General features: G+C 42.6%; 1 protein-coding gene across 1 annotated transcript in view; it reads right to left on the bottom strand.

The window, feature by feature from the left end:
• Positions 1-22,114, bottom strand: part of LOC138267494 (transcription initiation factor TFIID subunit 4-like) — a 1,241,721-nt gene that overhangs the window by 194,848 nt on the left and 1,024,759 nt on the right. The gene's annotated exons all lie outside the window — the stretch shown is intronic.

Raw genomic sequence — 22,114 nt, 5'->3', positions numbered from 1 at the left:
CCAGTGGTCTCACCAGGAGTGCTTGTGAAGAAGCAACAAACAAGGACTTTGGCAGAGGAAGAAAAAGGAGTGGAGCCAGTGCCAACATAGCATCAGGAAGAGGGAAAGCAGGATAGGCTAACATTGGGGACAGAGCCACTGGCTGAGGTCTCGTAGACCATGATAGCTTCTGGGGCCCAGAGGGAACCAGGGTAGAGAAGTGGGCCAACATCCCCTATGTGAAAGCAACACTCTATGTGGGGTCAATACCAAGGGCTGAAAACTCTAGAAGGAACTGGAGGCTCTGGTTCAAGGGCAGGTGATGGTGCATCTCCATGAATACAGGCATCGGAGATGATGTTGAAGCTGCAGGCAGGGATGATGCGCAGACGGCTGGAGCTTCCCCTTGAATGGGGTCTACACTGAGAAGCTAAAGAATCCCTCTTGTCTTTTCATAGAGGATCTGTCCTTGGATGTGTTTGATGGTCAAAGGCAAGCCAAAGTTCGACTTTGGTCTGGAAAGCTGACTGACCGTAAGGATGTCTGAGAAAGACAGCTAGTTCTGAAGGAATCAACGTGGTTTAACCCCTTCGCTGCCAGGCCTTTTACCCTCCTGTGCCATGTCTTATTTTTGGCTATTTGTGGCAGTTCGCTCTCAGGCCCTCATAACTTTTTCTCCACATAAGCTACCCATGCCAAATTTGCGTCCTTTTTTCCAACATACTAGGGATTCTAGAGGTACCCAGACTTTGTGGGTTCCCCTGAAGGAGACCAAGAAATTAGCCAAAATACAGCAACAATTTCATTTTTTTCCCCAAACAATGGGAAAAAAGTGCTGCAGAAGAAGGCTTGTGATTTGTTTCCCTGAAAATGGCATCAACAAAGGGTTTGCGGTGCTAAAATCACCATTGTCCCAGCTTTCAGGAACAGGCAGACTTGAATTAGAAAACCCAATTTTTCAACACAATTTTGGCATTTTACAGGGACATACCCCATTTTTACTATTTTTTGTGCTTTCAGCCTCCTTCCAGTTAGTGACAGAAATAGGTGTGAAACCAATGCTGGATCCCAGACAGCTAAACATTTCTGAAAAGTAGACAAAATTCTGAATTCAGCAAGGGGTAATTTGTGTAGATCCTACACGTGTTTCCTACAGAAAATAACAGATTAAATATAAGAATAATGAAATTGAGGTTAAAAAACAGCCATTTTTCTCCATGTTTTACTCTGTAACTTTTTCCTGCAATGTCCGATTTTTGAAAGCAATATACAGTTACGTCAGCTGGACTCTTCTGGTTGCGGGGATATATAGGGCTTGTAGGTTCATTAAGAACCCTAGGTACCCAGAGCCAATAAATGAGCTGCACCTTGCAATGGGTTTTCGTTTTGTTATACAGCAATTCATTTGCTGAAATATAAAGAGTAAAAAATTGTTATCAAGAAAACCTTTGTATTTCCAAAAAGGGCACAAGATAAGGTGTTGAGGAGCAGTGGTTATTTGCACATCTCTGAATTCCGGGATGCCCATACTAGCATGTGAATTACAGGGCATTTCTCAAATAGACGTCTTTTTTTACACACTGTCTTACATTTGGAAGGAAAAAACGTAGAGAAGGACAAGGGGCAATAATACTTGTTTTGCTATTCTGTGTTCCCACAAACCTCCCAATAAAAATGGTACCTCACTTGCATGGGTAGGCCTAATGCTCATGACAGGAAACGCAACATGGACACATCACATTTTTACATTGAAATCTGACATGCTCTTTGCAAAGTGCCTAGCTGTAGATTTTGGTCTCTAGCTCAGCCGGCACCTAGGGAAACCTAGCAAACCTGCGCATTTTTGAAAACAAGACACCTAGGGAAATCCAAGATGGGGTGACTTGTGGGGCTCCCACCAGGTTCTGTTACCCAGAATCCTTTGCAAACCTCAAAATGTGGCTAACAAAACACTCTTTCCTCACATTTCGGTGACAGAAAGCTCTGGAATCTGAGAGGAGCCACAAATTGCCTTCCACCCAGCATTCCCCCAAGTCTCCCGATAAAAATGGTACCTCACTTGTGTGGGTAGGCCTAGTGCCTGCGACAGGAAATTCCCCAAAACACTATGGGCACACATCAAAATTATCAAATACAAAACTATTTTTGTGGGGGATGCGGGGGGCAACTGCGTCTTTGGTCCTTGGCTCAGCAGCCATATAGGGAAACCTACCAAACCCAGACATTTCTGATGGGGAAGTCCAGGGAGGTGTGAATCCGAGAATCCTCAGCAAACCTCAAATTTAGCAAAAACAATAAAAATTTTCCCACATTTCTGAGTGGGATCACTGCACCGGGGCAAATTTTATACAACCCAACGTTCCCCTCAGTCTCCCAGTAAAAATGATACCTCACTTGTGTTGGTGGGCCAAGTGGTTGTGACAGGGAAGAGACAAAAACATGTCAAAATTGAAGGGGAACCAAAGCGGGTCCAAAATGGCAGATTGAAAAAAGAAATTTTTAGGATGACAAGTGTAGGAGAATTTTTTATCGGTATAGATGAGACAATGCTGGGTGGTAGATATTGTGTGGAATCCTGCAGATTCCGGAAGGTTCCATCACAAAAATGTGGGAAAATGTGTGATTTCCTGCAAAGTTGGAGGTTTGCAAGGCATTGTGGGTAAGAAAATAGTGAGGGTGCATGTAAAGCACACCACCCTGGAATCACCCAGATGTTAGGTTTTCAGATGTGTCTAGGTCTTGTGGATTTTTCTACATGGCAGCGTCCTAAAGTCCATAAAGTGAAGCCCTCACCATTCCAAGTGGGACGATTTTGAGAGTTAGCCATGCTCTCATGGCCCAAATGTAAAACCAAAACCCACAATATTCAAATGTCCTCTTGCTTGCCGTAGGATAAGATGTTTAAGTGTGTGGGGGAGAGCTGAAAGACTGCTACCCCCTTCAGTTGGGGTGGGGGCATAACCAGGCCCATACTGGTTGGTAGCCACCACCCCACTATTATTATTTTTTTTTAAATTCCCTGACATCTAGTAGACCTTCTGCCCCCCCGGGTGTGGATCGTGGGTAATGGCCCCATCTGCCCACTGGTGGGCAGAACAACTTTGGCCCCATTTATTTGGGGTGGGAGTATGGCCATACCCCCACCCTCCTATTTTGAAAAAAAAAATCTTTCCTGGTCTCTGGTGGGCTTTCTGCCACCCTTGGGGGTAGATGGACCTTCCAAAAAAAGGCCAATGTGCCCCCAGGGTGGGGGGGGGTGGGGGCAGATATGGCCAACAGTAATGTGCCCCCATGGGGAGCGACCCTTGCCAAAGGGGCTGCCCCCACAAAAAAAACACACACACACCAATCCCTGGTGCCTTAGTGGTTTCTGGTAGGGGGGCAGAAATGCCCTAAAATAAATTTGCCCCCTCCCACAGGTTGCTCCCTTTGCGTGAAATTCACCTTAAAAAAACAAAAATCCCTGGTGCCTAGTGGTTTCTACCCCCAAATGGGGCAGAAATGGCCTAAATATAATTTGCCCCACAGGGGCACGACCCTTACTTAGGGGTCACTCCCCACATCTAAAAAAAAAAACCAAAAGACCAAAAAAACAAAACAAAAATGATCCCTGGCGCCTGGTTTCTGCCCCCCCCCCGGTGGCAGATTGGCCTAATAACAATAGGCCGATCCCTAAATATAATTTGTCCCCTAGGGGCACGACCCTTGCCTGAGTCGTTCCCCACCTCTAAAAAAAGAAAAAACGAAGGGGAAAAAAAACAATTATCTCTAGCGCCTAGAGGTTTCTTACACCCCCCCGGGGGGCAGATAGGCCTAAAAACAATGGGGGGGGGGGGGAGGAATGACCTAAAATAAATTTGCCCCCCCGGGAAGCGACCCTTGCCTAAGGGGGTCGCTCGCCTTGCATGAAATTCGCCTTAAAAAAAAACCTCCCTGGTGTCTAGTGGTTTCTGTCCCAGATTGGCCTCATCAAAATAGGCCGATCTGCCCCTAAGGGGGGGCCGAAATGGCCTATATATAATTTGCCCCGTAGGGGAGTGACCCTTGCCTAAGGGGTCTCTCCCCACCTCTAAAAAAATTGAGAAAAAAAAAGAAAAATGATCCCTGGTGCCTACAGGTTTCTGTCCCCCAGGGGGCAGATCGGCCTAATAACAATAGGCCGATGTGCCCCCAGGAGGGGTTAGAAAAGGCCTTGAAAAAAATTGCCCCCCTGGGGAGAAACCCTTGCCCAAGGGGTTGCTCCCCTTATGCCAATTTCCCATTACAAAAAAATCCCTGGTGTCTAGTGGGCATTTCAGCAGCCAGATCGCTTCACGATCTGGCTTCTGAAATGCTCTGAGAGACTTCAAAGGAAAGGGAATTCCTTTCCTTCCCTTTGAAGCCTCTCAGGCCCCCATCACATGATCAGAAGAGAAATGCTTTGCATTTCTCTTCCGATCGCGTTGGAAGCTGGGCTTCCATAGGTGGCCTCAATCGTGATCGTGCGCTGATGTCATCAGACATCACGGGGGTTCACGTAGGGGGGGGGGTCGGCGGTAGAAGGGGAAGGGCGACCCCCCCCCTTCCATCCTTGCCTTTTTAGACACAGAGGGCGCGCTGCCGGTGGACGTAACCATTAAAGAAGTAGTATTCGGAGTAAAGCATCTCCAGATCCACGCTGGAAGGCTTGGAAAAACAGAGCTGCCTTCTGTGCACCGAGGTGAAGCCCTAGAGAGCTCCATAATGTCACACCCACAGTGTGTCCTGAGAAGAGGTGCCACCTATTGATGCACAAGGCATATTATAAGTGTCTAGATTCAGTTTGGTGCCTTGAGAAAATTCAAGAGGTAAAGAATCTGCAGGACAAAGTACTCACCAGAATTGATTAATCATTTTCAGAAAGTTTTTATTTCAGTGCATTCAAAGTATGGTCAATATTTGTATGTAAAAGTGAGATCACATTGTGTAAAGCAAGAAATTGCAACTTTCACTGAAAGCATACGAGACCGGTCTTAAATTAAAAATCAGAGTGTTATTTTCATTCCCAACTAGCAACCTACACGGAAGCACAACTAAATTACTGGAAAACTGTAGAAGAAAATGTGGGTGTATGTTTGATTAATCTACTCCAGCGTTCAACTAAACAAAGTCATCACATATTTTATCCCGGACTTAAACTTCTCTGAACAAGAACAATATATTAAGTAACAACTTATATCACTATTGTCAGAAAAGCTTCCATATCTCTTAGATGAAACAAGGCAAATCAGGAAGCAGCCCACTTCAACACTGTTTTAATACAAATTATTTATACTGCATTATGTAATATATTTTAAGCCTGAATTCCTACTTCTGCAGTAAGCTCAGGTGACTTTTTCCCCAAAACCACATACAGTGGAGACACCTTGGCAAAGTTGAGGAATCCTGTTTCAGGACATCAGTCCTCAAAACAAATATATTGCCGAAAGACAAGATGGTACAGTTTTGGAATACACTAATAAGGCATCTCAGAAAGTATCTTTATTTGTGACCTATCAATATAATGCTTGTAAGAACAAAAAACTGATTTGAAGAGAAATCATACAAGAACAGGCAATGATCATCAAAAACATAAAAAAATATCGGAGGAGAATACGTTGAGAGTTCTAAGAAACATTACTATCCATTACCGCATTTTATCACCAAGAAAAAGAAATCAAATTAATGTTTGACAAAGACTGGCAGATGCTACCCACCAATGCTGATCTAAGCACTGTTTAGAAGAAAAATCAACTGCAGCATTTAAAAAGTCATTATAATTGCCAGACATATTTAATGAAAAACACAGAAATCCTGAACTAGAAATATATTGAGGGACTTTGTGTGAATGATTGCCTATCCCATTTCCTTGCCTGTTTATTTCAGCGTTTTAGGTACTTTTTAGTAGTATTTTATCCTGTCCGGGAACCTGGGAACATCAATCTAGTATATTTGAGTAAGCCTCAAATAATTAATAAATGGTGTCAAAACATATTTGAAATATGTCCACACTAAACATAAATGTATGATTTATTTACACTGTAATAAACGTTGTTCATATTTTGACAAATAGGGTATGCTACAAATAAAAATTAAAATAACTTAAAATATTTGAATGCCATAAAGGGAAACAAATTGTGACATTAGTGACAACTGCCTATATTGCAATAAATGAAATTAGTGTCCATTAACTAAAATAAATTGACACAAGAGTTTATGAGTAAAACAATTAATAGCAAAGAGAACCAAAGTTTGTTAAGTAAGGAATAACGTTGAGATTAAGACAGGACTATTGTGCAAACAGACAAATCAAAAACTTTATTTGCATACTGAGATATGTATCTATTGATAACATACCAAATACAAAGAAAGATAAGAAGTTATGTATAATTCCCTAAAACTTTCTGGCACTGGAAAATGTACAATTTAACAATGATGAAAAAAAAAACAATTAAAATGAGTTACGACACACTATAATAAGTGGAGAACATTCAGTCAAATGAAGAAAATGGCATAAAAAATTATCATTAATTAATGAGACTCTTGCTTCAATGAGGCTTATCTCCTTTTGTAAATAAATGGAAGTTAATTTCTTAATGAGTGTTGTAAGGTAAAAAAGCGCTTATGTATGACATGTCTATGTAAACAGGAAAAGTGAAGAAGGAAGGGTTTCACATCTCACTTGTCATGAATCCACTCAGAAGCATCCACAAGGAGGAACTGTCAACTCACTATTTACTATAATAATCTCAAAATGAAAGTAACTATTACTCAAAATATTTAACACCACACTCTATTGACTGCTTTACGTCACACGGCATCTGAGTTAACGTAACATACTTCTAATTATTTACCAAAAGTAATCATTTTGATTACCAACCAGCTAAAATGGATTAAAGGAGCAGTAGTTTCTTTGGACTTTGTATAATGGGAAGATGCTATAAAGCAAACGTATATAAGTATCATTATATTTTTTTAAAGTGTAAAAACCAAAAGAAAATACAGCATCAACACGATTGAAGGAATGTTACAATGTATGTTTCGAATTCCTCTGAGTTTCAATTGTAAAACCACTCTGACATCTAGATTTACAACACTCTTTTGCCAAAAATACCAAGGAAAAGCAAACCAACTCACATGATCACTTTGATAAAAGCAAGAAACCCATTTGTCAACTTCTTCTGGTAACATACATTGTTTGAAGGCCCACTTGGCAAGCTTGAGTTAACTATACCTACAGGAAGAATACTTTGCAATTTATGAGGCGTTTGTCAAAGGATTAAAAGGATGGCGTCACAAGAATACTGTGATGCAATCTGGTTTCAAAGCAGTAGTTGAAATGGTGAAGAAAATATTTCAGACCCTTAATGCACTTCAAAATCTAGTCTATGAAAAAAGTTAGAAACAATGTAAGACTGCAATATCATTAGTCATTAGCAAATGATTTACAAATCCAAGCGTACATGCATCTTTTATTATATTACATTTATTGAGTTTTGTATCAGAAACAAAGAACAATCAATATGAGTGCATAATGTTATAGACATGACAAGGAAATCCAATGATTAGTATGAATCACAGACCAGTAAAAATCAACCTATGTGACCTGTGTCATAAAACACAGATAGATAACCACCCCTGCGGGAAACCGTCATTACAACACGGCCTTACCACTACAACAGTGTTGTTACCTTGCAGGACCCGTTACCACACAGGATTTTACAATGACTAATTTCGTTGTATAGACATGAATGGTAAAGGCATATGGGTGGTAAAGGTTTTGATAGTAAAGTTAAGTGTTATATATATATGAGAGAGAGAGAGAGAGAGAGAGAGATATTAGTACAAGTATTTTTATGGTTTAGTGTGGGTGTAGGTTTTTGGGTGGCAAGGGATTTGTTTTAGAGTGGGTATGGGTTTTAGGTGGTAAGGAATTTGTTTAGGGTGGGTATCGGTTTATGGGAGACAAGTGACTTTTTTGGTTTTAGGGAGAATATGGGTTTTTGGGTGGCAAGGGTAATTTTAGGGTTTAGGGTGGGTATAGGTTTTTGGGTGGCAAAGGATTTTTTAGGGTTTATGGTGAGTATGTTTTTTTGGGTGGCAAGTGATTTTTTAGGGTTTACTGAAGATTTGGGTTTTTAGGTTGTGGGTTTATAAGGCGATATATAAGTGTGTGTGTACTTACTATATATATATATATATATATACATATACATTTTATATATAAAATATATATACAAACTTTCATACTTATTCGTGCATATATATAATATTCTTACATATTTAGAAATATATTCACTTAAAGAACACAAAGGTTACAAGGACGTTCTAGTTAGGTTCTCAATTTGCTCGTACAAAACCATAGAATTTCAGCAGCTATAGTTATTTCAAGTAACTATAACTCGCGGATTATGGTAACTATAACTTGCAATTCCACCATTCTTAGTTCTTTCTTCAATAATTTGATTTCTATATGTTTATATTTTTAATGACGTTATAGAAGTTGTCATGAGTGCTGTAATATCTGTGGTAATAAGCAGAGCATGGTGGAAGCGAACGTTATAGTTATCTTAGGCCGCAAGTTATGGTTACTTTAAATAACTAACTATAACTGCTAAATTTCTGAGGTTTTGTGCGAGTAAATTCAGAATCTAACTATAATGTCCTTGTAACCTTTGTTTTTTTAAGTGAATTTCTATGTATTTTTAAATTATATTTCTTAACTATAACATCCCCGTCACCTTTATTTTTTTCAGTGAATTTCTATGTTTGATTTTAACAAAGTAATTTTAATTACTTTGACCTTGTGCAGCAGGGGATGGCCGCAGGGCCTGGCCTGCAGCCGAGTCCCTATAACCAACCAACCTTGCGCCACGCACAGCCTTTGGCTCTGGGTTGGCCGCAGGGCCTGGCAACGAAGAGTCAACAAACTCTTGGAAGCAACAGAGAAAGGGGAAAAGGAGCCACAGGCATAAAGGCCCACAACCAGTGTGATGAATGGGAACGGAACAATTGAGACTTGTTCAGCCCCGTGACGGGCCACCTGAGAGCCGCAGATATACCCTGATGTGAGGTTGGAGACCTAGGGAAGAGCTTTCGAAAGAGGCCTTGGAGACTCCCCATGGCTTCAGCTGTTGTCAGGCTTCGCGAGCAACAAGTTAATAAGATGGCAGATGACACTCATAACGGTTCAATAGGCAGTCTCTGCGAGGGACTAGGGTTGATGTGTACTCACCCCCCACCATGATGACCTCAAGATGGTTTAATATGAAGCAACAACATGTCTGCTTGTTAACATTTATTATGTTGTCTGTGTTTTCTTTGTCGTTTTATGTTCAAAGCTGTCATGAGCAGGCATAGACGAGGCTATGAGACATTGGCAGAGGAATAATGGAAGAGGTGGGCCATCAAATACCCACTAAGAGGGGAAATGCTAACTATAGCGCAGGCTGTTAGAAAAGCAAGATGCATGAATTTCTATTGTCGAAAGTTAAGGGATTGAACTCTCCCCAACAAAAGGTCACAACTTTGGAAATACTTTGGGGACCACCATTGTGATATAATAGCTCTGCAGGAAACCCATCTCAGAAGAGGGGGTGGATACCGGCTGCACCACAAACACGACTCACATGTATACACGGCCTCAGCGACCACAAAACAGTGAGGGTAGCCTTGATTTTCCACAATTCCACCCACTTCCAGCTGCAGGGCATGAAACAGGACAAAGAGGGCAGATATTTAATAACCAATGGTAATATCAGAGGGAAAGTATGTACGATAGCCACTTTGTATGCACCCAACAGTGGACAAACTCAATTCCTCTTAGCCTTACTATCTATGTTGGAGGTATACGCAGAAGGAGATATTCTCCTGCTTGGCAAATTCAAATTGATATGGGACAGCACCCAGGACACAACTCACCCCCAAAGAGCCCAAACGAGAAACTTTGTGAAATTGGCTAGGGCGGCCCTTAATAGGCTGGGCCTACACCCTACAGTAACAGTTTACACTTTTTTCTCCAACTCACATAGATCGTATTCAAGGATCGATTATGTATTCATGAGCCAAACCCTACGACAATCGCTCAGATCGGTGACTATACGCCCAATTATCATCTCCGCCCATGCCCCACTAGGGATTGGAATTTGTTGGTCCACGCATGCTCTAAATTCAGTAGATGGTATTTTCCTAATATTCTAACCCAAGATCAAGTACTTAGAGAATAACTACGGAAAGCAATCAGGGACTACTTTCAGCATAACAACCCCACTGACACTTCACACCTCATAACCTGGGATGCATTCAAGGTAGTCATACAGGGTAAAAGCATCTCTCTAGATACTCTGCACTAATTAAAAGCTAAGGAAAGACAAGACTTGGAAAACGTATTGACAGCAGCGGACAGGCCCACAAACTTTCCCCTACCTGGCTCTCACAGAAGAAGGTGACCGCATTAAAAGGTAAACTGCAATCCATATACACAAACAGAGCAGAAATCTCATTGCTGTGCCTCGAGAAAGTCTCCTATGAAAAGGGGAAGAAAATAGGCCTGATGCTAGCATTACAATTACACACCAAAGAGCCAAGAGAATGTATCGCCCAAATAGGGGATGAGTTCGGCGAACATCATGCAGAGGAGGAAAAGGCCTGAGTCTTTCGGTACTTTTACACCCGACTATACACCTCGGAACAACCTGAAGCCCTTGCACAAGAAACCTACCTACAGCATTCGAACCTCCCGCAAATTCCCCAAGACACCAATGACACCTTAATAGCTCAGTTTACAAGGGAGGAAGTAGAGGCAGCTATTGACTCCCTTCCACTACACAAATCACTGGGTCCAGATGGGTTTAACACCCAATTATACAGAGCATTTGGCGTGTAACTTACACCGCACCTCACTGAGCTATTTAACCAGGTCAGGACAGGGCATGCCATGTTCCCCACCATGGGCGAAGTTCTAATCACACATTCCTAAAACTGGAACAAACCCTCAGTCTTGTGCATCCTACCAACCTATTGCCCTCCTAAATCTTAACATGAAACTGTACTCTAAAATTCTGGCCAAAAGATTAGAAGATGTGATGCCTGATTTGACACATCCCGACCAGTCGGGGTTCATTAAAGTTTGCCAAATGCACGATAACCTGCAGTAGTCCAACTGATGGAAAAGGCTTCCCATGTTGCACCTGACTCTGAAAAGGCTGTTGACCAAGTAGAGTGGTCTTTTTTGGTCGCTACCTTAAGGCAATTCGGATTTGGTGACCAATGTATAGCTATGATGAGCAAGTATACTTGCCTTTGCTCACTAATTATGGTGAATGGGGTGGCTTCAGCATTTTTTGACCTGACAAGGGGAATGAGGCAGGGCTGCCCCCTCTCTCCCCTGTTATTCGCACTGTGTTGAGCCCTCGGTGGCCAGTTCGGTCATGACTGGCACAAAATCTCACTGCTTGTGGATGACATTCTCCTCTTTGTCAATGACCCCCAAATGACTCTGCCTGCAATCCAGGAGCAACTCGCTGTATATGAGTGAGTAGTGGGATTCAAGGTTAATATGGGAAAATGATATATGCTCAATGTGACAGTACCCACAACCGAGATGGGAGAGATAGCCTCCGAAACACCCTTCCTATGGGCTAATAAAGAAATCACTTACTTAGGCATTAAAATTACCCCTAAAGTCACCAATTTATTTGAAGCAAGCCCCACCCTGCCCTTCTCAGAAGCCTGCAAACAGACTTTAAGCAATGGTCTCCCCTCTTCCTCACCTGGATGGGTCTTATTAACGCCATCAAGAAGACAGTGCCTCCCCAGATATTATATCTGTTCCAGGGCTTACCTATTCATGTCCCCAAAGACTTCTTTACGGAAGCCCATACAATGATTATGTGGTTCCTATGGCAGGGAAGAAGGGCATTAAAAAATGGCCGCCATGTTTATTCATGATTTTTATGGGCGCATACGCCGACCGATCGCCATGGTAACCTGGTGGGCTGCATGGCATTATGGGCCAAGGGCGGTAACCTATGGCCCATGATGCTATGCAGCCTATCAGATTCGGGCGGCAGGCTTTAAAGAGGAGCACTAATGGCGGCTCGGTTTCGAATTCACGCTCCGGTGACGGCTGTCACTATGTCCGTGGGAGGCGCAGTATTGATATTCTGGAAAGGCAAGTTTCTTCTAATAGCGGTCTATCGGTCGAGACTTTTCTCCTATCTTTGCTCTTACAAATGTTTGTGAACACATGGCTTTAATTAGTGGGTGTTTTTTTAATTCTTGGGGCATTATGATAACCTCCCCAACTCTCTTATTACACTCAGTGGGTGTTTTTTTTTGTTTTTTTTAAAACTTTTGGGGTACTATAATAATCTCCCCAACTCTTTTATTATATCAAATTGTTGAGAATGAACGAAGATGAATATTTGTGCAAGAATGCAATTGCGATCATCTTGTATAATGAGGTACTATGATGCGTCTTTTTCCCAAGTATTGGCTAATAAGGTATAGTGTCCTTGCCAAGATAGTATAGTCCAACAGAACTATATGGAGACATGTTTAATTTAATGTAGGTGGATATTTTGTTTTGAGAGAACACCCCTTTATTTTGGGATTAAACTTGTAATTCATGTTGCTTTATGATGGGGGCAAGCATTTTTCTATTTTGAATAATATATGTGGGATAGGATGGTGGCATCTCCGGTTTGTTATTGTGTGCGTTTTTTCCTTTTTCCTTTTGTGTTAGGTACTATGCCCAATATAGGCAACATGATGCGACAGTGAAATTAGTGAGTTGAACCGACATGAAATAATATGATGGGAATGGATCTAAATAATTGAATAAAAAAAGGTATGAGTGTCTCAACATTTTGGTTAGATAATAACAATTGGGAACATTATATTAATTACATTCTTTGATTCCCTTTATACTATTAGTAAGATATGCATATATAGTGTAGTCTTGATGGCATGGGTAATTGGTACTGTAGGTATATTGTGGAAGGGATGAAACATGGATGATTATTATTATAATGAACATTTCTATACGTGACAGCAATAACTAGGGAGTGCTGTGGGTTTATTTAATGTTTTTATTAGTTGTGTGTTTTCTTTGTATAGATAGATGTGTTTTTCATGAATTATATGTATTAGTAAATATGTTTCTGTTTATGTAATTTGTGAAAATTTGTTTTATAATATAATGTGTGTGTATGTCTTCATGGTAGTACTATATGGAAGTTTTATCAATATATATGTTCTTTTAACATATTGAAGATATATGTTTCAGAAAAGGAGTATGTGGGTTGTGGGTGTCCCTTGTCTGTATGTCCAGTCACTAGATAAAGTTGACTGCTTATTTTAAGTATTTCATGATTGTTTTTGTAATATATGATATATATGTGAGTCTTTAAACGTTGATGGTATTTTATTTACTGTATTACAGCCCTGAAGAAGTCCTGTGTTGAGGAGGAAATGCGTTGGCTGATGTTATGAAGTGTTTTTAAGAAAAGAAGAATAAAGAGAAGATAACAATGAGACGACATTGAGTGATTGGACTGGTTTAGATATATTTTAAGTGGTGCATTATTGAAGTATATATTGTTGAAGGGCTAGACTATCGAATAAACTACTTGCAAGGCTGAGGGAAACGGGAGGCTTGGTTATCCCAGACCTTCAACTCTACTATAAAGAGACCCAAATCCGTATCATCACCGAAAGGTCCCTTCGGATTTGTATAATCTATGGCTCCATATGGACCATGCAGTGGCGGGACGGACCATATGGGATATACTCTGGAAACAAAGTAACGACCGGCCAATGAATGCTTATCTGAGTACTCCTACGGAGACCACACTCAAAGTGTGGGACACAGTAATGAAGACCTATGGAGTGATGACTTCCCCTCCCCATACACCCCACGCGGCATCCCCCTCACCCCCCTGGCGTTGACACCAGGACCATTTGACCGGTGGTGGGAGGGAGGCGTGGCTGCGGATCTCAGACTTGTATCACAGGGACAACATTCTTACATTTGAAAAGTGCTGCAGGGACTTTCAACTGCCCCCATCAGAACACTTCCATTACACGCAATCAAAGCACTGGGTAACGCAAGCTCATATACTGTGGGCGGCCACCAGGGAACTGCTCCAGGTTGAACAATTTGTACGACTAGGTGGGGTAACAAAGGGAAGTATATCCACTCTGTATAAATTAATGATGTCTGCGCATCTCATCTACACTCTCCATTATATCACATTTTGGGAGCAGGTCCTGCACTCAAATATAGAGGAGAACAGTGGAATGTACTCTTCTGCGATATCACCAAATATAACCGATCCATGGGGGTAAGAGAAGCACATTGTAAATTACTCTACAACTGGTACCTGTATGCAGAAAACCTTTTAAAAAATTTATCCCCATACGTCCAATATGTGTTGGAGAGGCTGTTGCCTATTGGGGGACTTTCTGCATATATGGTGGGACTGCCCAACAATCCGTTCCTACTGGGAGGAAATCTTGAGACAAATCAAGGAGCTTCTGGGTTACCCCATCCCCCACACTCCAGCACACACCCGACTAGGTGTGCAGGACAACCAGCCCTGAAGCACCAAACAGCGTGAAATCGCTCCTTTATGTGGCTGGCACTGGGAGCTGCCAAGATGTCCTTGGCATTGTATTGAAAGAAACCACAACCCCCCCACGCCCCCTCCCTTCACAGAACTGTGGCATGCTAGATTGTGGCAGTTGCTCTTCATGGATCGGTTGGCAGACAAATTGACAGAATCGAGAAGGGGCTTTGAGTATGGGACCTTGTGCTATTTCTATCTAGGGGTCTTTCACTGGTGTCCTGCCACCCGCAGCCTAGGGCATTAAATCTATGCCATGTATAAAGGGGCTCACCCTTCGACAGGGGGAGTGCCATGTGACTGTAGGATTCTTTGAAGTGAAGCAGTAAGACTCCGCTGTCTATGCCTCCATTGTCTCACTTGTTATGCTAGATTAGTTTGGTTATACTTTGTTGATGTTATGTTCACATAAATCAATAACGTGGTAACCATATCAGCACGATGTAGTATGGACTGGGTGGGAGCCGCCTACCTACCAACTTTGTCTCCCCGTCACTGTAAGCTATGTACTGTTGATGATGAACCAATTTGTAGCCTACGGCTGAAAATGACAATTCATGAAGCATTCAAATGTTATTTGTACCTGTACCACTAAAACTTTAATAAAGATAGTTTAACAAAAAAAATGTAACTTAAGGGGGGTGAAATGCGCTTCCCTCTCCTCCGCAGCCCTGGGGACCGCCACCTCCCCTGAGCTATTATTAAATTCAATGCAGGGAGGAGCACAGCCCCCTCGCAGTCACCAGTAATTAATAAAACGTGCGGGGAGCACACCTGCCTCCCACCTTGCAGCCTCAGGGACCACCACCTCCCCAGGGCACTAAAGACAAACAACGTGGGAGGGCTACAATGAAAAAAAGAAAAAAAAAAAAAAAGAGAGGGGGGTCCATTTTGGACCCCCACAGGCCCCCTGGGCTATACTCGTTAGAGGGGGGCTGCGTGGCCCCCTCGAGGAGTCAATGATGCCCTGGGGACCCACAACCCCCATGGCTGGGTCCTGCTATGTCCCAGGGAGCAAAGCTGTTTGCTTTTGCTTGGTGGGAGTGGACAGCCCCCACCAAGCTAAAAGCAAACAAAGTCTGCTTTCTGACAGTTTTCATGAAAACATTTCTCCCGCAAGCAGGGGGCTGCTATTAAAAGCAGCTCCCTGCTTGGGAGAACAATGCTGGCTCCCATAGGATGTGGTGAGCCAGCTAGGACCGCGGGGTCCTTGAGGCTCCCCTCGTGGTCCTGTCACTCACTCACTCTCTCTCTTCCATCCCATAGTGGGATGGAAGAGAAAGAATGTTATTGCAAAGATCTCTCCATTCAATGACTTGAAAGATGTGTGGTTTGAATGTTATAGATACGCTTTGATGCAAAGCAGAACAGTCTCTTGTGACCTACTGGTAAAGCTCTTGGGCTGTCACTCAGTATGGAGATGGTTCAAAGCCTAGTATCTCAGGGCAGTGGGTCTGTTTATTTATTAGTGTTTAGACTGCTAAACCTTCCTAGTAATGGAACATTCATATCTAATTCCTCTCGAAGTGTGTGGGCTGAAGTTCATAGTTATGTATGGACAAAGCTCCATGAGGAGTCACCTACTGCCTAATGGTTAAGATCTCAGATCATAAAAAGAGGGGAGGGACTGGGAGATTAGTGGTCCAGTGTACGTTCTCCCTAAGCATAAACCAGTAAATGAAATGAGTACACTGTTCCAGAAAAATCTGTCTATAAGGACGAAAAGTGTCGGTATTGTATTCATATTTTTTTTTCCTTTTTGACATACTTTTGTTGTTACTATCACCAGGGGTGCTTGGACTTGTTTGATAATCCTACATGCGTATAACTCTTTTTTGTATTCAGTGACATTTGAGCCATTCCAACAATGTTGGAGTTTGTTGGAGTACATTATCAAGTGATTATGATTATATGTTCCCAGATACCATCTGCAACTATACTTTTTGACAATATATTTTACTGCCATTCTTCTATATGTAGTGAACTCTCCTTTGGTCTGAGGTTTACGCGTCCCTAAGATGCCTTTTCTCCACATGGGATGGTAAGCCTTCTATGTCATGTCTAATGTGCCTGACAATGTCATCGGGGTTATGATGTCTATCACGTTCGTTATGTTTTTTTTCAGACACCAATGTATGTCTTTTTGTTTCTGTCTCTTATCCAGGGTGACCTACCAACCGACTGACTGTGACAATTAGTTCACACATAGTAAGTGACCTTTCAGCACTTACTGTTTGTTTTTATAGGAGAAGTTACAATTTACGGTCCTGATGAAGCGCCATTGGATCAATCTCTGACCGTACAGGCGCAAAACATGTCGACCCCTTAGTGTTAGGACAGAGTACATCTCCTCCTTTCCCTTTTTCAGGAGTACAGGGGGACATTATTCCCTTCAAGCACTCCCTTATTTATTTTTAATCTTGGCCTGATCCTCATTCTGAGTAATTAAATTGAGATACTGGGTGTTCAGAGCTAATTTTAACATACATTTCAATCTCCTTTTCTTTTCTTGCCAGCACGTACTGCAGACTCCACTGGATCTGCTTTACCACCTTCGGTTTAGTGCCACCACCACTTGTGTGGTGGCCCGTCAGATGTTGCAGTGCCGGTTTGACGAGGAGTTAGCCCAATTATGATGCTTAGCGTCTTGATCGATGCTTGAGGGCACTCCTACTACATTACCGACACTTTTCATCCTTATAGACAGATTCTTCTGGAACAGTGTACTCATTTCATTTACTGGTTTAAGATATCAGATCCTCAAGCTAACAGTTGAGGGTTCTAGTCCAAGTATATCTCAGGGCAATTCCCTGCTTTGATTTCTTTTCAACTTCAAATGTTTAAGGTTCATACAGAAAGGTGGCCTCACTCGTTTTTATTGACAAATACACTTTTCTTTTCAATTTATCCTAAAAAATCTCCTTATACTTTTATCAATCATCAAAGCCTAAAAACCTCTCTCCCTCAAGTTCTCTCTGTCAATCTCTTAATTCCTCTCTGTTTCTCCATCTCATACTTTCTGTCTCTCTCTTCCACCCACTAATGGGATGGAAGAGAGAGAGAGAGCTAGTCAATGCAATGGTCTCTTCATGCAATGACTTCAGAGAACAAGGACTCACCTGTGGCATAATGGTTAAGGTCACTCACACTGAAAATTTAGGGTTGTAGTCCGGGTGTGTCAGTGGCCATTTTCATACTTTAATTTGTTTTCAATCTTGAAGAAAAGTTTAAGGTTCAAAATTAAAGGTTATCTCACTCTTTTTAATTGACAAACACATTTTTGTTTTCAATTTGTCAAGAAATATTTAATTCTAAATATATCATTCACCAAACACTAAAAATATGTTTTTCCCTCTCCTTCTATTTCTCTTTTTCAATCTTTCACCCACGCACACACTCACTCACACCCTTATGCACCCCACTTACAGACCCACTCAAACTCTTGTGCATCCACTCATAGCCCCACTCAGACCCTTACACACCCACTCACAAACCACTCACACACAACCACTGAAACCGTCATGCACTCAACTCACAGACCCACATAGAAACTGATGCACCCACTAAGACACTGATACACCCACTTTCACACCCAGACAGACACTTTCACAGCCACGCTCACCCCCAGAGACACCCTCTCACACCTATTCTCGCACTCAGAGACAGGCCACGGCCAAAGGGTCATGCGCAGCATGGAGTTGGCGTGGCATGGGTGTATTAGCATATAGTAATTAAAATCACTTTATGTTAAAAAAAAACCCAAAAAAAAAACTAGCAATTCACTGAAAAAAAACAAAGGTTACAGGGACTTTATAATGAGGAAATAGAATTAAAATAACCATAGAAATTCACGTAAAAAAACAAAGGTGGCAGGGATGTTATAGTTAGGCTCAAATTTTAAACATACCAAACTACAGAAATTCACCAATTATAGTTATCAAAAGTAACTATAACTCGTGCCCTGAGGTAACTAAAACTTGTACCCTTCTCCATGCACTGCTAATTACTGCACAAATTACAGCACTCGTGACATCTTTGATAACATCATTAATGTCCCTGTAACGTCTACAGTAAAATTATTGATCAGATAACTGTGCATGGTGTGCACACGAGTGATACTTACCTTAGGGCACAAGTTATAGCTACTTGTGATAATGAACTAGTGAATATCTATGGTTTGGTACGTTTAAAATGTGAGCCTAACTATGATCTTAAACAATAAGAGTCTGTTCTCAGTTTAAGCTCAAAGAGACAAAGGGGTATATTGTTAACGCAGTACAAAAATGTGAAGTGCATTAATTGAAGTGGCCCAATGGGGAAAAACACTCATACCTGGCTGAAGCAGTATGTCCATTTCTTATCCTAGATTAGGATTCCCAAATCTGCTTCCCATAGTGCTTTTTGCTATTAAATTAAAAAAAAATTAAATTAGCACTTGTATAGCGCACTACTCACCCGTTAGGGTCTCAAGGCGCTGTACTCATACCGTTATGGAACCCCTCCTGGCTTTTCCCTGTGAGGCGCCCACTCCTGAGCACCCCCAAGGTGAAGCCAGGCATCCAAGCGCTGTTGGGGCCGTTATGGAGATTAAGCAAGCTATTGCCCAGAGTTGCAGAGTGGGACCCATGAATTAGATTAGGCACCGAGGCGAGAATTATCTGGTCAAGGGGAATTGAGCCCAAGACCTGCCGAAGCGGGACTTGAACCCTGGTCTTGAGCCAGATCTCTGCTTCAGGGTCTGCCGCTCTAACCATTGAGCCACACTTCTCCACTATGGTGATGGCAAGGGGGCCTAAGATTGCATAGTGGTATAAAGCTTGGTCACTAGATATCGGGGGGCAGAGAAGGGTGTAGCAGAGCCAGTGACTCAGCGATAGAGGGTTCCTGAGGGAATATAGGGTATTTATCTCAGCATAGCACTTTGAGCCTGTAGTATATAAGCGTACCAAGAGAAGAAACAATGTTTTGGGAGGATATCTCAATCTAGAAAAGTAGCCCAGTGAAGATGTCAGCCATTTGGGTAATGTGTCAGCTTCGCATGCATAGTAGGACTGCCTTGTCACATGGGAGTGCAGCCATGGGGAAATTGGTGACAGGTTGTTCCAGGGCGCAGAGAATGGGGTGAGCCAAGTGCCGGCGAAGCCTTTGCCACACTAGTTGTGCGCAAAAGTCAATTTCAGTCTCAGGGTAGCTAGAAACCAAACCAATCATAGTGGATAACGCTGCAGGGTGTGAAATGTGTTTGATTGATAACTGGGCTGTGTATGGGGGTGGGCACAGCCAGAAGGGAGAAAAATGCACTTGGGCACAGTAATAGTAAAACCTTGAAGTCTGGTGCTGCCAGCACCCCCTTTTCAATCGTAAGGAAGGGTCAGCAATTCCATTGAATGTGGGGCTGTTTACCAGCTCACACCAGTGTCACCAGGCGTGATCTAAGTGTCCTAAAGAAATGTTGGGATAGCAGAATAGGGACTTTTGTAGCAGAGATATAGGAGTTTGGGGAGTATGACCATCTTTGTATGGGCTATTCTGCCCATCAGGGACACTTGTGGGTGTATTCCTTTATTTTGGTTATGCCTGCTATGTAGTTCTCAGGTAGAACTGCAGTATTGTCTCTCCTGATCCAGACATCAAGTATCTCAGAGACGTAGAGGTCCAGGCAGGGGGAAATCCAGACCCCTCTCATGTGTAGCTGGTGTCAGAGTAAAAGAGTGGAGATACTCCAGTTTATTTTGATACTGGAAAACGCTTTAAAGAGCTAACTAGAGTGAGGTTCTTGGCTGGGTCCCTGAAATAAAAATAATGTCATATGCATAAAGGGGCACCACTATATTCTGTGGTGAAAATGCAAGGCCATACATTCGGCGAATAGCACACACCAAAGGATCTGATGCTAAGGCATAGAGCAGAGGCCATATCACTGGCGTGCAACTCTCTCGATTGGGAAGAGGTCAGAGAGTAGTCCGTTTAATCTAATTTTGGTGATGGGGCCAGGGTAAAGCAGTTGTATTAGATTTAGGAATGTTTTAAGAAGACCCAGTCTGACCAAAACTGTGAAGAGGTACCCCCACTCTAAGGAGTCAAAGACTTTGGTGGCATCTAAAAAGACAAACACTGATCTTGGTCAGGATATTGCTGGTGCAGTAAGGTGGAAAGCGTGCACAGGTTGTGCAATGTGGATCTCACCAGAATAAATCTAGCTTTGTCCTGTAGCACCAGGTCCGGAAGAAGCAGTATCATACAGTTTGCAGGGATTTGTGCCAATATCTTTGCAACTGTATTTATGAAGGAGTGAACTGTAAGAGTCCAAGGAGGATGGTAATTTGCTGGGAGAGGAGATATTAATGTGGATTCAAGGAGAAAAGGGGATAGGACCCCCAGTTGGAGTGCCTCGGTGTACATGCAGCGCATTCGCGACCAAACTATCAGCACTGGTTTTACGACATTCAGAGGGGAACATGTCACCCCCTAGTGTCTTACAAGAGGGGAGGTCAGCAAACAGTCTTGCTCTAGTTGAGGGAGATGGGCGTGTGTAAAGATTGCTGGCAAGGGCCCTCAACCCTGGCCACTGTAATACTCTCAAAATAGTCTGTGTAGTCTTCTGGGGATTTAGAGAGTCGAGATGCATTGAGCCCCGAGCAGCATTAAACATATTTTTCCAGAATATCATCTGCCTTGAATAGGGTGTCACCGCCCTCAGCTTCCAATTGGAAAATACCTGGCGGTGGAATAGTCTGGTGAGACAGACTGGCCAGCGTTCTACTTGGTCACTCTGCCTCCCCGTACGTTCTGGCCACAACGAGCCTTGAGAAGCATTTTATTCCTAAATCAGCCAGATCAGTTAACTGATACAATTTTGTCCTGGTCTTTCTCAGAGTGTGGTATGATGGCATGTTTGCATATTGTGTAATTCCCTCTCCCATCATGTTGTTTGGCAATACAGATCCTGCGCATATACGCTTCAAAAGCCTCCCAGACCGTGCCCACCAACTCCACAGAGGTCTCATTGTCTTGAAAGTAGTTGAGTATTTAAGTTTTTATTTCACTGTTAATGGAGGGGGTCTAATATGGCTGTGGGTGATAAGTGCCAGGTATAGCTTAATAGGTGAGTGGTCTGACTAAAGGTGAGGAATATGTTCAGCCGAGAGGATCCAGCTGCAAACATCACGTGTGTCAAGCCGGTAATCCAGGTGTGGCCTTGAACCATGTGCTGTGGAAACATGTGCATCCTCCCAGAAGGCAGGATGTCTATGCCTCCAGATTCTACTAGCCCACCTGTGTTCAAGATGTTGGTGAGGGCAAGGGCAGCTGCGTAGTGCATGTGTTGTTGTGTTGGAACAGTCTAGATCCCAATTGACCACCAAGTTGAAATCAACCCCCATACAGTACTGCACGCAGGTAGAACACTGTACACTTCTGCCAAACATGTCTCAGAAAGTCGGGATTATCAGAGTTGGGGGCATGTGTGTTAAGGAGTGTGAGATGCCGACCATCTACCACAAATTGAAGGT

The sequence above is a fragment of the Pleurodeles waltl genome, chromosome 12 (assembly GCF_031143425.1).
Source record: "Pleurodeles waltl isolate 20211129_DDA chromosome 12, aPleWal1.hap1.20221129, whole genome shotgun sequence".
In the NCBI taxonomy this organism is placed as follows: domain Eukaryota; kingdom Metazoa; phylum Chordata; class Amphibia; order Caudata; family Salamandridae; genus Pleurodeles; species Pleurodeles waltl.
Note: the sequence above shows the minus strand (reverse complement) of the source record. Positions and strands in the feature narration are given on the sequence as shown.